The sequence below is a fragment of the Trachypithecus francoisi genome, unplaced genomic scaffold (assembly GCF_009764315.1).
Source record: "Trachypithecus francoisi isolate TF-2019V2 unplaced genomic scaffold, Tfra_2.0 Lachesis_group12, whole genome shotgun sequence".
NCBI lineage: Eukaryota > Metazoa > Chordata > Mammalia > Primates > Cercopithecidae > Trachypithecus > Trachypithecus francoisi.
In genome coordinates this window covers 3,342,612-3,352,635 of record NW_022681457.1, presented here as the reverse complement: position 1 = coordinate 3,352,635, position 10,024 = coordinate 3,342,612, and positions in this window count along the sequence as shown.

Sequence of the window (10,024 nt, the reverse complement as noted above, 5' to 3'; positions counted from 1 at the left end):
CAAGAGTGGTGGCTGATGCCTGTAATCCCAGCACTTTGGGAGGCAGAGGCAGGAGGATTGCTTGAGCCCTGGAGTTCAAGACTAGCCTGGGCAACAAGGCAAGACCTCATCTCAAAAGAAAAAAAAAATGAAAGAAAATAACAAAGAATAGTAGAGAGGAAATATCTGATAGAAGGCTCTGAGAAAGAAAATACCATTGCTACAAGGTATAAGAAAAAGTGAGTGTGTGCCGATATAAGCAGATTTATAAATTTGAGGTGATTCGTATGTGAGAGCGTTTTTTCATTGTATTTTCTCAGGAAAGTAGTAGGAAAAGTAATCGTGATAATAGAGGGATGGGTGTAGTGGGGTAGGTGTGTCATGGTCATTGAAGAGAGTGGAGAGTGAGGTGACCAGAGACATATTGGAAGATGTCTGGCTAGTGTAGGGGGGTTGGTTGAGGTTAACGTGTCAGTCAGGAAGCTTACTGCACGCTCAAATTGGGTAGCTAGAGGAAACTGGAAACTCCAGATAATAGTGCAGTATTCAGGGATGGTAAGAGCAATACCTGAACAGTGAGGGGAAGAGAAATTCCTGGAATGGAGAGCGTGGGAGAACAAGGGAGGAAGAAAAAGGATGGAGAGTAAGCGAGACAGAATAGGAGAGAATGGGAGGGAGCGGGGAGAGAGGGTCGGGTAGAAAGACAGAGAGAGAGGTGGGGCACAGTGGTTCACGGCTGTAATCCCAGCACTCTGGGAAGCTGAGGCAGGAGGATCCAACTGAGGTCGGGAGTTTGAGACCAGCCTGGCCAACATGGCGAAACCCCGTCTCTACTAAAACTACAAAAATTAGCCAGCCGTGGCGGCAGGCATCTATACTCTCAGCTACTCCAGAGCTGAGGCAGGAGAATCGCTTGAACCCAGGAGGTGGAGGTTGCATTGAGCCGAAATGGTGCTGTTGCACTCCAGCCTGGGCGACAAAAGCAAAACTCCGTCTCAAAAAAAAGAGAGAGAGAGAGAGAAGAGAGCGCGAGAAAGTGCCTGTGGATGTGACCAATCCATGGGAGCCAAGGGAATTAATACCTCAACCTTCTTCCCTCTAATCTTCTGCCAGTGCATCCCATTGGTCAAGCCCAAGTAGAAAGTAAAGTAGCTGGGATTACAGGGGTGCACCACCATGCCAGGCTAATTTTTTGTATTTTTAGTAGACACAGGGTTTCACCAGGTTGGCCAGGCTGGTCTCGAACTCCTAACCTCAAGTGATCTGCCCGCCTCGGCCTCCCAAAGGGCTGGGATTACAGGCATGAGCCACCATGCTTGGCCCCAGTGCTTCTGAACTTTGATCTAGGTTCTACTCGACTGTAGAACTTTAAAAATTCTCTATGGCCAGTATGCTGTCCATCTCAATTCATTCAGAAAGTCCCAGGGTGGCGCCCAGGCATCACACCTTCTAAAGCTCCCCTGGTGAACCCAGCTTGAGTCCCCTTGATCGACCCCATTCATACATTCCAAGAAGATAATAAATAGTATGCTCAGGGACGTCCCCTGCAGATTGTCTCCTACTCCAGCTGCTAGTATACTTTTGTTTTCTTTTCTTTTTTTTCCTAACGTGGCAGAGGACACTTGTTTCCTAAACACCTATGAGCTTTGTGAGCTTCCTTAAGTTTTTTGGTTTTTTTGTTTTGTTTTGTTTTTTGTTCTTGTTTTTGTTTTTTGACAGAGTCTCGTTCTATAGCCCAGACTAGAGTGCTGTGGCGTGATCTTGGCTCACTGCAACCTCCACCTCCTGGGTTCAAGCGATTGTCCTGCCTCAGGCTCTCAAGTAGCCGGGTCTATAGGCACATGCCACCACGCCCAGCTAATTTTTGTATTTTTAGTAGAGACAGGGATTTGGCCAGGCTGGTTTCGAACTCCTGACCTCAAGTGATCCACCTCCCCTCGGCCTCCCAAAGTGCTGGGATTACAGGCAGGAGCCACCACGCCTGGCCTTTCTTAAGTATTCTTTGAGCAACAGGACAAAGGATATGTTTGCTATCCAGACTGCATCATTGATGATGGGCAATTTTCTTTCTCTCTCCAAGGCTCAGTTTTCTCATCTGTGAAGTGGAGATCAAAGTCTCATAGGTCTTTGTGAATCTAAAATAAGATGAGGCAGTCAATTCTTGCTATATGTGGTAAGTGTGTTCTAGAAAGTAGCCACGTACACCGAATTAGTGAATACTAAGCTGGTGCTTCTAGAGGAAATAGAAGGTTAGTTTCTTGAGAGCCTCTGGTCACAACGATTTTGTTAATGACTAATTAGTAACCTTCTTTTATATGTGTTTCTGTTTAAAGATTTTTATTTAATACATAATGCTGATTCATTAGCATGGAACTCAAGACCAACAGGGCTGAACGCATGCCTGAATGAACCTTCTCCAATACACATATTTTCCCCATAAGGTACGCCATAACCCCTTGCATTTAGGATTACCCTTGGGGGTCATTTAAACAGTGACACCACCAACAAAAAATACAAAAATGGGAAAAACATGAGACTAAATAGATCGCAAGAAGGACACTTGTTTATTTTTTGTTTTGTTTTCGTGTGTGTGTGTGTGTTGTTTGTTGGTTGATTGGTTGGTTGGTTTTGAGACAGAGTTTCACTCTTGTTGCCCAGGCTGGAGTGCAATGATGAGATCTCGGCTCACTGCAACCTCCGCCTCCCAGGTTCAAGCAATTCTCCTGCCTCTGCCTTCCAAGTAGCTGGGATTACAGGTGCTCGCCACCACGCCCGGCTAATTTTGTATTTTGTAGTAAAGATGAGGGTTCTCCATGTTGGTCAGGCTGGTCTCAAACTCCCAACCTCAGGTGATCCGCCGCCTCGGCGTCCCAAAGTGCTGGGATCACAGGCGTGAGCCACTGTGCCCAGCCTGAAAGACACTTGTATACACTGAAAGCTGAAACAAGAAGGTAGAGCATCGCTTTGTTCAACCTCAGCAGGGCATGAGGGCATTAAACAATTCCAGTTCTTCCCTGCTGTTCACATGTTCATGAATGGCCAAGAAAACAGTGAGTATATGCCTGGGCACAGTGGCTCACGCCTGTAATCCCAGCACTTTGGGAGGCTGAGGCAGGTGGATCACCTGAGGTCAGGAGTTCGAGACCAGCCTGGCCAACATGGTGAAACCCCCATCTCTACTAAAAATACAAAAATTAGCCAGGTGTGGTGGCGGGTGCCTGTAATCCCAGCTCCTCGGGAGGCTGAGGCAGGAGAATTCCTTGAACCCAGGAGACGGAGGTTGCAGTGAGCCAAGATTGTGCCACTGCACCCCAGCCTGGGCAACAGAGTGATACTCTGTCTCAACAACAACAACAACAACAAGAGTTACAGGGCCAGAATCATCCTGCTGAAGGCATTGGGTAGAATCAGAAAACAAAGTGTTCAAATTAAAAATTTTGCTTCAGGAGCTACAATTAAAATCAGATTTTTTATGACTCTGCTAACATAGTTTCATACCCGGTTAGTGATAGGGCTAAATTGGCTTTAAAAAATCAAACAAACTCAAAAACAGATATTTGAAAACAGAAGTCCCTGCATCATGAAGCCAGTCCATTGCCGTGGTCCTGGTAATGATTCCAGTTCGATATGTTTGGGGGAACATAACGTTCACAGTCAGATAAGAAAACATGATACCTGTACAGATTTTCAAATATTCACTATACCTTAGATCTTCACATCACTGAGTAATGTTTCTGAACAAGTGATTCTCCTCCCTCAGTCTGCCGAGTAGCTGGGATTACAGGTGCCCGCCATCGTGCCTGGCTAATCTTTGTATTTTCAGCAGACACCTGGTTTCGCCGTGTTGGTCAGGCTGGTCTCGAACTCCTGACCTCAGGTGGTCAGGCAATCTGCCATCACCCAGAGATTCCTTGTTTGGTGAGCCCTACAAGGCAGCTGGTTGCATTTTCCATAATTTACTGGGTTGGCTTTTGCAAATCCAGATCAAACCTAGACCCATGATTTCCAAACTTAGAACCATTATTGTACAAGCCTGGAACAAATGATAACAATATCAAAAGCCTAATCAGCTCCCGGGATATGTAAAGTATTTAAAAACCTCCAGCCTTGAAGACAGGGAGGGATAAAAGACTACAAATTGGGTTCAGTGTATACTGCTCAGGTGATGGATGCACACAGATCTCACAAATCACCACTAAGGAACTTATTCATGTAACCAAATACCACCTGTTTTCCCAATAACCTATGGAAATAGTTTTTTTTAAGAGGCAACCACAGCAGACTGGCGGGCTGAAGGTGATGCTTCTAGAGTGGAGGTTGGGAGATCCTGTCCCAGAGTAAGCTGAGACAGAACAAGGGCTGGGAGGACAGCAAACCCAGCTGGCTAAAGTTCAGATACAAAGGGAAGACGCATGGCTGGGCACAGTGGCTCACACCTGTAATCCCAGCACTTTGGGAGCCCAAGGCGGGTGGATCACCTGAGGTCGGGAGTTTGAGACCAGCCTGGTCAACATGGCGAAACCCCGTTTCTACTAAAACTGCAAAAATTAGCAGGGCATGGTGGCAGGCACCTGTAATCCCAGCTACTCAGGAGGCTGAGGCAGGAGAATTGCTTGAACCCAGGAGGTGGAGGTTGCAGTGAGCTGAGATCACGCCATTGCACTCCAGCCTGGGTGACAGAGCAAGACTTCATCCAAAAAAAAAAAAAAAAAGTGGGGGAAGATACCGTGTTTTCCTTCCAATGATCCAGGATTTGTGTCTAATTTTTGGACATCCATGGAGCATCCCTGCACCAGGCCCTGGACTAAGCACTGGGGACAAAGATGCATTAGATGTCATCCCTATCCTCACAGAACACACCTAGAGGCTACTCTAAAACAGAGATTCTGGTCGGGCACAGTGGTTCATGCCTGTAATCCCAGCACTTTGGGATGCCAAGGCAGGCAGACCACCTGAGGTCAGGAGTTCAAGACCAGCCTGACCAACATGGTGAAACCATGTGTCTGCTGAAAATACAAAGATTAGCCAGGCATGGTGGCGGGTACCTGTAATCCCAGCTACTCGGCAGACTGAGGCAGGAGAATCACTTGAACCCGGGAGGCGGAGGCTGCAGTGAGCTGAGATTGCACCACTGCACTCCAGCCTGGGAGACAGAGTGAGATTCCATCAAGAAAGAATGAAAGAATGAAAGAATGAAGGAAGGAAGAAGGAAGGAAGGAAGGAAGGAAGGAAGGAAGGAAGGAAGGAAGGGAAAGAAAGAAAGAAGGAAGGAAGGAAGGGAGGGAAGGAAGGAAAAAGAAAGAAAGAGAGAAAGAAAGAAAGAAAAGGAAGGAAGGAAGGAAGGGAGAAAGAAAGAAAGAAAAAGGAAGAAAGAGGGAGGGAGGGAGGAAGGAAGGAAGGAAGGAAGGAAGGAAGGAAGGAAGGAAGGAAGGACACTTAGGCCAGCTCTTTTCAAATGGTGAGTCATAATCTTCCATTTATCAAAGCACAACCAGCATTGTTTAAATTAAAAATGCTGCAAACCTGGATGGAAAAACAGAGTGTTTCATGCGTATGGCATGAGTTATTTCTAAAAAGGTTTTAGAGATTGTATAGATATGGATGCCTAAATAGAAAAATATAGGTAATAGATAGATGTTGGCTCATATTTTAAAGTCCATTCTTTCTATAGATTACGGTAAAAAAAAAAAAAAAAAAAAAAAAAGGAAACATTGTCTTTGTGAACCCAGAAATCTCATCTTAATCTTTCACAAAGAATAGGAAATCTTTTGTAAAGAATAAGGCTGACTTGTTTTTCCGGTCTAGGAATGCTAGCAGAAAGCAATGCTTTTTGAACTGGGCTTCAGGGTTTCAGTGGAGACACGCAGAGCCCGGTGTGATTGAGCCCAGGTGGTGGCAATTAATCCCTAAGAGGCAAAGTGATGCTGGTTATTATACCAGGCAGCAGGGTATAATTACTAATCAGATCGTAGGGAATGGCTGGTGCACGCGCGACATCTGGTGGTGGTAAATTAATCATAGGTTTTTCAGAAATGAATTCAACGGGCAGCTTGCTTAAAGACATTCATTGTGGCCGGGCGCAATGGTTCACACCTGTAATTCCAGCAATTTGGGAGGCCGAGGCGGGCGGATTACGAGGTTAGGAGATCGAGACCATCCTGGCCAACATAGTGAAACCCCGTCTCTACTAAAATACAAAAAATTAGCCGGGCATGGTGGCACACACCAGTAGCCCCAGCAACTTGGGAGGCTGAGGCAGGGGAATTGCTTGAACCCGGGAGGGGATGGTTTGAGTGAGCTGAGATCGCACCACTGCACTCCAGCCTAGCGACAGAGCAAGACTCTGTGTCAAAAAAAAAAAAAAGACATTCATAGCACAGAAGATCCACAGTATAACGGCCAGACTGGAACCATCACGCTAGAGTCATGGCTTTTCTCCCAGTTCCAGGCATGAGTCAGTTCACCAATTCAATGCCCCTTGAGTGAAGGCAAGGCTGTGTAACCAGGCACTGCTATAAGGCCATAGGTAGACACAGTAAGAAAATGCAAATGAAAGGCTGGGCACAGTGGCTCATGCCTGTAATCCCAATACTTTGGGAGGCCGAGGGGGATGGATCACCTGGGGTCAGGACTTTGAGACCAGCCTCACCAACATGGTGAAACCCCCATCTCTACTAAAAATACAAAAATTAGGTGAGCATGATGGCTCGTTCCTGTAATCCCAGCTACTCCGGAGGCTGAGGCATGCCTGGCCTAGACCCATAAATCCTATCTTATACCCATTAGGTATCCTAATTCTTACCTATTTGGGGTCCAATTTGAAATGTCTTGTACTGAGAGTGTTGTGTTGAAATTTCCTATTGTTGGAATGTTTCTGTGTCTCCTTACATCCTCTGTAGTTTTTGCTTTACAAAATGATCACTCTGGGCCAGGCATGGTGGCTCACGCCTGTAATCCCAGCACTTTGGGGGGCTGAGGCAGGCGGATCACCTGAGGTCAGGAGTTGGAGACCAGCCTGATCAATACGGAGAAACCCTGTCTCTACTAAAAATACAAAATGAGCCAGGTGTGTTGGCACATGGCTGTAATTCCAGCTACTCGGGAGGCCGAGGCAGGAGAATCGCTTGAACCGAGAAGGTGGAGGTTGCAGTGAGCTGAGATCGTGCCATTGCACTCCAGCCTGGGCAACAAGAGCAAAACTCCATCTCAAAAAACAAAAATCACTCTGTAATTTGATAACTTGATGCAGAGATGCATATAGCGCATACCTTCATTGTGAACAGCAACTCCTGTCATTGAAAAGTGACCATCTTTGTCGTGCTTAATGCTTTTTGGCTTGAATTCAACTTTGATGCCAAAATTGCAAGCCCTGATTTCTTTGTTTTTATTTGTCTCCTATACTTTCTCCTAGCCTTCATTTTTTTAATTGGCAACTTAAAACTGTATGTGTTTATGGAGTACAACCTGATTTTTGATGCATGGATACATTGTATAATGGCTAGATCAATATTTGTTGATAGTTTTAGTTTCTTCAAACTGTTACATTATTGTTGCCTTGCTTTTGAGGCGTTTGAGGCCAGCCTGAGTATCTTGTTCCTTTAAAGTATGCTTTATTTTTGTTTTGAGGCCATGAAGAGTTTTTTCTTTACTTTTGAAGTCTAATAATTATATTAGTTCTATGACTAGAAGTTGTAATTACCAGGTAAAATTTTCAAAGTAATTGGTGGGTCCTTTTAAGATATAGACTCCGTCTTCTTTTATTTTTGGAAAGTTTTCTTTGATTACAGTTTCAAATATTATGTTTTTTCCTTTGTTTGATCTTCTTTCTCAGGAACACACATGATGTATGCAGTCTCTCATTGCAACTACAGTGTCTATGATTCTGTTTTTGTTCTTATTGACTTATCTTTGTTGTTTTGGTGCCTTTCTTAAATGCCCCTTCTTGGCCAGATGCAGTGACTCATGCCTGTAATCCCAGCACTTTGAGAGGCCCAGGCAGGCGGATCACCCAAGGTCAGGAGTTTGAGACTAGCCTGGTCAACATGGTGAAACCCCCTCTCTACTAAAAGTACAAAAATTAGCCGGGCGTCATGGCAGGTGCCTGTAATCCCAACCACTTGGGAGGCTGAGGCAGGAGAATCCCTTGAATCCAGGAGGCAGAGGTTTCAGTGAGCCAAGATTGTGCCACTGCACTCCAGCCTGGGCGACAGAGGGAGGCTATGTCTAAAAAAAAAAAAAAAACTCCTTTTTAATTTAGTCTTCACTTCTGATATGACTTTCTATTTTTTATTCATTTTCTGCCTGAGTTTATTATTGTTCCTTTTTTAACTTAAAAAAATACATTTCTGGGCCAGGCGCGGTGGCTCAAGCCTGTAATCCCAGCACTCTGGGAGGCCGAGATGGGCGGATCACAAGGTCAGGAGATCGAGACCATCCTGGCTAACCCGGTGAAACCCCGTCTCTACTAAAAAAATATAAAAAACTAGCCGGGCGAGGTGGCGGGCGCTTGTAGTCCCAGCTACTCGGGAGGCTGAGGCAGGAGAATGGCGTAAACTCGGGAGGCGGAGCTTGCAGTGAGCTGAGATCCGGCCACTGCACTCCAGCCCGGGCGACAGAGCGAGACTCCGTCTCAAAAAAAAAAAAAAAAAAAAAAACATTTCTGGCCAGGCACGGTGGCTCAAGCCTGTAATCCCAGCACTTTGGGAGGCCGAGGCGGGCGGATCACGAGGTTAGGAGATCGAGACCATCCTGGCTAACACGGTGAAACCCCGTCTCTATTAAAAATACAAAAAATTAGCCGGGCGAGGTGGCGGGCACCTGTAGTCCCCGCTACTCGGGAGGCTGAGGCAGGAGAATGGCGTGAACCCGGGAGGCGGGGCTTGCAGTGAGCCGAGATCGCGCCACTGCACTCCAGCCTGGGCGACAGGACGAGACTCCGTCTCAAAAAAAAAAAAAAACATTTCTGTACTTTTTGAATTTCTGTTTCAAGGTGTTTTTCCTATCTCCAAATGCTTATTTGAGGATATTTCATTTCTCCTTGGTTCATTTCTTCTGGTGTGTGTGTGTTTGTGTATGTGTGTGTATGTGTGTGTGTGCGTGTGTGTACCTGGGTCTCATTTTCTGCTTTCTTCCTGCAGTACCTTGTTTATAGGTGATCGACTTCGCAAATTCACAGAGGCGAATGGTTTGAGTAGTTTCCGAGATTCATAGCTCAAGCGCGCCCTCTTCTGTCTATGCAGTGAAGGGCAACTTTTTGCATGCACGGCTTTTTGTTGGCAAGGAGGAATATGCAGTGGCCGATTTGTCCTTCTATTTCTCATCCTTATCCAAGTAGGGTTTAGAAATGCTAACTTAAGGGGCAAGGGAGAGAGAGAAAGAGAGGAAGAGAAAAGGAGAATGAATGACAATATAAACCCATGGGTCAACCTTTATTTCAAGGCAGCCCAAAAGGGCAGCTCTCCCGTCTCTTTTACTCTCTCCTCTAGGTGTGAAGCTGATGCAGCACAGGTGAGCCCCAAAACTGAAGCTTACCCAGGGAGAGATTTTGGCTTCTCCTAGAAAATAATTCAAGGCGCCAGGCGCAGTGGCTCATGCCTGTAGTCCCAGCACTTTGGGAGGCCGAGGTGGGTGAATCACCTGAGGTCAGGAGTTCGAGACCAGCCTGACCAACATGATGAAACCCCGTCCCTACTAAATATACAAAAATTAGCCGGGCATGGGGACAGGTGCCCTGTAATCCCAGCTACTCAGGAGACTGAGGCAGGACAGTCACTTGAACCCGGAAGGCGGAGGTTGTAGTGAGCTGAGATCGCATCACTGCACTCCAGCCTGGGTGATAGAGGGAGTCTGCGTCTCCAAAAAAAAAAAAAATTCAAGGGCAGGTCAGTGGTGTCAGACAGCAACTTTTACTGAAGCCTCAGTGCACAGCCACAGCAGAGGAACACACACCTATATCTTTTCTAAGACTGGGAGAGTTTTACAATTGCTTAAATAATTGAACAGTGGCTTGAAGATGTTAGACTAGGTTATAAATAAATTCCTGCCG